This window comes from Piliocolobus tephrosceles, chromosome 2 (assembly GCF_002776525.5).
Source record: "Piliocolobus tephrosceles isolate RC106 chromosome 2, ASM277652v3, whole genome shotgun sequence".
NCBI lineage: Eukaryota > Metazoa > Chordata > Mammalia > Primates > Cercopithecidae > Piliocolobus > Piliocolobus tephrosceles.
The window spans coordinates 91913310-91919309 of NC_045435.1; positions in this window are offsets into that span (position 1 = coordinate 91913310).

The following is a 6000-nucleotide window of genomic DNA, read 5'->3' on the forward strand; positions in this document are numbered from 1 at the left end:
TTTCTGGCTATAACAAATAAATTTGCTATGAACATTCACGTGCAAGTCTTTTTCTGAACATGTTTTCATTTCTTTTGGGTAAATGCCTAGGAGTTGAATATTGGATTGTATTGCAGGTATATAATCTTTTGAAAAACTGCCAATCTTTTCCAAAGGAATTGTACCATTCATTTTGCTTTCTGCCATTGGTGTATTAAAATTATTACTCTCCAAGTGAAGGCTCCATATGTGAATAAGTTGTGAGATTTCAAGTTCCAATACTTACTATCACAGCCTTTTAAATCTATAAGAATATATTTAAACTCATTTAATCCTTAGAAAATGTTCATGGTGAGGCATAATATAAATTATTGCATGTGAATTATAGTGATATAATTAACATACATATCTTTGATGTTCAGTTTGGTAAGTTTTGACCACTGTTTACCTGTGTAGTCACCACACAAACAAGAAACTGTAGAACATTTCAGTCGTCCCAGAAAGTTCCCATGCTGAATGTGTGTTGGTAATTTATTTATTGCTATGTAATACTTCATTATACGAATATAGCATAATTTCTTTCTTTCTTTTTTTTTTTGAGATGGAGTCTCTCTGTTGCCCAGGCTGGAGTGCAGTGACATGATCTCTGCTCACTGCAACCTCCACCTCCGAGGTTCAAGCAATTCTCCTGTCTCAGCCTCCCGAGTAGCTCAGACTACAGGCACACGCACCACTACACCCGGCTAATTTTTGGATTTTTAGTAGAGACAAGGTTTCACCACATTGGTCAGGCTGGTCTCGAACTCCTGACCTCACGTCATCCACCCGCCTCGGCCTCCCAGAGTGCTGGGATTACAGGCATGAGCCACCACACCCAGCCATGCATAATTTCTTTATTCACCTGTTGATAGACATTTGGGTTGTTTCCAGTTTTTCACTATTAGAATAAGGCTGCTATATACATTCTTCTAAAAGTTTATTGTGAACAGGTTTTTATTACTCTTGGGTTAATAAAGACTAGAACTGCTGGATCATAGGCTAAATGTATGTTTACCATTTTAAGAAACTACCAAATAGTTCTCCAAAATGATGATACCATTTTATTTATTTATTTATTTATTTATTTATTTATTTATTTATTTATACTATTTATTTACTTCAGACAGGGTCTTGCTCTGTCACCCAGGCTGGAGTGCAGTGGCGCGATCTCGGCTAACTGCAGCCTCTGCCTCCCAGGTTCAAGTGATTCTCCTGCCTCAGCCTCCCAAGTAGCTGGGATTACAGCTGTGTGCCACCATGCCCAGCTAATTTTTGTATTTTTGGTAGAAACAGGGTTTTACTATGTTGGCCAGGCTGTTTCAAACTCCTGGCCTCAAGTGATCTGCCTGCCTTGGCCCCCCAAAGTGTTGGGATTACAGGCATGAACCATCATGCCCGGCCAAAATGAGTATATCATTTTAACTCCCATCAATAATGTTTGAGAGTTCCAGTTGCCATACAAATTCACCAATATTTGGGGTTGTTAGTCTTTGTTTTAGGGATTTAAGCATGTAAGAAATGGCATCTTATTTTAATTTGCTTATCTCTGATGACTAAAGATGCTGTATTATCATGCATGGTTCTCCACAGAAACAGAACCTATAGATGGGGGTAGAAAGAGAGAGAATGATACAGATTGATTTTATTTTAAGGAATTGGTTACATGCTTGTGTGGGCTGGTGGATGGCAAGTACAAATTCTGCAGGGCAGGCCAGGAGGCTGCTGGCCCAGGGAAGAGTTGTTGCAGCTCAAGTCCCACGGCAGTCTGGAGACAGAATCCTTTCTTCTTCAGGGGATGTCAGTGTTTTCTCTCTTAAGGCCTTTAACTGATTGGCTAAGGCCCATCCATATTGTAGAAGGTAATCTGCTTTACTGAAAGCCTACTGATTTAAATGTTAGTCACATCTAAAAACCAACATCTAGACTGATGTTTGACCAAACATCTGGGCACCACAGCTTACTCAGTCAACTTGATACATAAAATTAACCATCACAGACCACTGAGCATCATATTCATGTATGAATGGCTAGTTGTATATCTTTGTTTAAATGTCTCTTCTTTTGCCCATTTTTAATTGAGTTGTTTATATTTTTATTTCTCCTTGATAGGAGCTGTTTATAAATCATGGGTACAAATCCCTTGTTAACTTATCTGCTATAAATATTTTCCCCAGCTGGACACGGTGGCTCACGCCTGTAATCCCAGCACTTTGGGAGGCCGAGGCGGGCGGATCACGAGGTCAGGAGATCGAGACGATCCTGGCTAAGGGACGGGTGAAACCCCGTCTCTACTAAAAATACAAAAAATTAGCCGGGCATGGTGGCGGGTGCCTGTAGTCCCAGCTACTCGGGAGGCTGAGGCAGGAGAATGGCGTGAACCCGGGAGTTGGAGCTTGCAGGGAGCCGAGATCGGCCACTACACTCCAGCCTAGGCGACAGAGCGAGACTCTGTCTCAAAAAAAAAAAAAAAAAAAATTTCCCCAGCCTGTGGCTTATCTGTTTTCTTAAAGGTTTCTCTTAGTGACAGAATATTCTTCATTTTCATTAATTTATTGATTTTATGAAATTATATTTTTTATTTTATGGCTAATGTTTTCTCCTGTCCAACAAATCTTTGCCTACCTAATGTTTGCAAAATAATATTCTAAACTTTCATCTAGAAGCTTTATGGTTCTGGGTTTTATGCATACATCTAGGATTCATCTCAAATGTTACTGTGTATTTCTTTTTTACAGAGGTCCTGGAGTATTATTAATAGCATCTCATTTCCATTTTACAAATAAAAGGGGGCAATGTTCAGAACTTTAGCTAAGGCCATACTTCTAGGGCTCAAACTCTAGTCTCATTATAGCACATTTTCTGCATTCTCTAATATATGCCATGAAGCTTTCACTAAGCCCCCATCAAACCCAATGCCCTACAGAGTTTTTTTGAGACAGAGTCTCACCGTCACCCAGACTCTAGTGTGGTGGCAAGATCACAGCTCACTGCAGCCTTGAACTCCTGCACCGAAGCGATCCTCCTGCCTTAGCCAGCCAAACACTGTAATTACAGGTGTGCACCACTGCCGCCACCCTACACAGATATTTTTATAATACCACCTTTACCACCCTAAAATGAAAATCCTAGGAAATACAAACTACCTACATATATACATTTCTAAAATCAATAAATCACCTAGCTTAATATGGAAAAAGTCTTAAAAATAATGTAATTTATAATAAAAATGATATATATTTCAGTATGTACAGGCTTGGGCACGACTGTAACATAACACACAGGGAGTAATATGCTTGATCCTATGCAGAATCACTATGAATGTGACAACTACATTGCAAATGGATTCAAGTGTGTTATGTTGGTTACTCAAATAACAGTTGGAAATTTTTTTATTTTTATTTTTCAATTTTTGTGGGCACATAGTAGGTGTATATATGTATGGAATAAATGAAATATTTTGATACAGGCATAAAATGCATCACATCAGGGTTAACAAGGTTTTTTGTTTTTTGAGGTCTTGCTATGTTGCTGAGGTTGGTCTCAAATGCCTGGGCTCACTTGATCCTCCTTCCTCAGCCTCCTAGCTAACAGGTGGAAATTTTGTCAACAATGTGGGGTGAGTTAGAAATTCAATAAAAATTTTTTGGTATCAAAGAATTGTTGAGCAATTGTTTATTTGCTTTACTGAGCATACCTCTCATCCACTGTTAGTGGCAGGAATAACTAAACATCTGGGAGGTCACAATCTCTATCAAAGCTATAAAGGCACATACTTCTCCTCCTATTAATTTTTTTTTTTTTTTTTTTTTTTTTGAGACACAGTCTTGCTCTGTCGCCCAGGCTGTAGTGCAGTGGCGCAATCTCAGCTCATTGCAACCTTCAATTCCCAGGTTCAAGCAATTTCTCCTGCCTCAGCCTCCTGAGTAGCTGGAACTACAGGTGCCCTCCACCATGCCAGCTAATTATTTTTGTACTTTTAGTAGAGGTGGGGTTTCACTGTATTGACCAGGCTGGTCTCAAACTCCTGACCTCAAATGATCCACCCATCTCAGCCTCCCGAAGTGCTGGGATTACAGGCGTGAGCCACCGTGCCCAACCTGGAATTATCTTATAAATATCTTGCACATGTGCCTAAAGACAAGGATGCTGCATATGCAGTTTTGCTTACAACAGAAAAATAAAAGCTATTAAATGTCCACCAATAGGGAACTAATAATGGTCTATTAAGACAATTGGGCAAGGGTGGGGGAAAGATCTTTATTTACTGATACAGAACAATCTGTGAGATGGATTAGTTTTAAAAAAAAAATGGACAACTGTGTATATTATGCTACCATTTCTTTCAAAAAAGAAAAAAGAAAAAAAAAGTAAAAAGAGGGAATCAAGGATTGAGAAAATAAGCCACAGACTGGGAGGAAAATATTTGCAAAAGACCTATCTGATAAAGGTCTGTTATACAAAACATACAAGGAACACTTAAAATTCAACAATAAGAAAATGAGCAATCTGATTAAAAATGTAAACTTCTAACAGATACCTCACCAAAGCTATACAGGTGGCAAACACATGAAAAGATGCTAAAATCATATATTATTGGTGAACTGCAGATTAAAACAATGATTACCACTACATACCTATTAGAGTAGTTAAAATCCGACCAGGTGTGGTGGCTCACACCTGTAATCCCAGCACTTTGGGTGGCTGAGGCAGGCAGATCACTTGCGGTCAGGAGTTCGACACCAGCCTGGCCAACATGGTGAAAGCCCGCCTCTACAAAAAATACAAAAATTAGCTGGGTGTGGTGGCGGGTGCCTGTAATTCTGGCTACTTGGGAGGCTGAGGCACGAGAATCACAACCCGGGAAGTGGAGGTTGCAGTGAGCCGAGATCGTGCCACCACACTCCAGCCTGGGCAACAGAACGAGGCTCAGTCTCAAAAAAAAAAAAAAAAAAGTTAAAATCCAAAACACTAATACCACAAAACGCTGGCAAGGATGTGGAGCAACAGGAACTCTACTTCATCACTGATGGGAATGTAAAATGGTACAGTCACTTTGCAGACATTTTGGCAGTTTCTTAAAAAGCTAAACATACTCTTTTTTTTTTTGAGACGGAGTCTTGCTCTGTCGCCCAGGCCGGAGTGCAGTGGCCAGATCTCAGCTCACTGCAACCTCCGCCTCCCGGGTTCACGCCATTCTCCTGCCTCAGCCTCCCAAGGAGCTGGGACCACAGGTGCCCGCCACCTCGCCCGGCTAATTTTTTGTATTTTTAGTAGAGACGGGGTTTCACCGTGTTAGCCAGGATGGTCTCGATCTCCTGACCTCGTGATCTGCCCGTCTCGGCCTCCCAAAGTGCTGGGATTACAGGCTTGAGCCACCGCGCCCGGCCGGTAAACATACTCTTACCATACAATCCAGCAATTTCACTCCTTAGTAATTTACTAAAATGAGCTGAAAGCACATGTCCACACACAAACTTCAAGCAAACATTTACAGCAGCTTTATTCATAAATGACAAAGCATGGAAGCAACCAAGATGTTCTTCAGTCGATGAATGGGTAAATATAGCACATCCATAAAATGGAATATTATTCAGCACTAAAAAGAAATGAGGTGACCAGCCATGAAAAGACATGGGAGAAACTTAAATGCATACTACTAAGTGAAAAAAGCCAACCTGAAAAGACTACATACGGAATGGTTGCAACTATATGACATTCCGGAAAAAGACAAAAGTATGGAGACAGTTAAAAAGATCAGTGGTTTGGGAGGCCAAGGTGGGTGGATTACAAGGTCAGGAGATTGAGACCATCCTGGCTAACATGGTGAAACCCCATCTCTACTAAAAATACAAAAAAATAGCTGGTTGTAGTGGCATGCGCCTGTAGTCCCAGCTACTCGGGAGGCTGAGGCAGGAGAATCACTTAAACCTGGGAGACAGAGGTTGCAGTAAGCCAAAACCATGCCACTGTACTTCTGCCTGG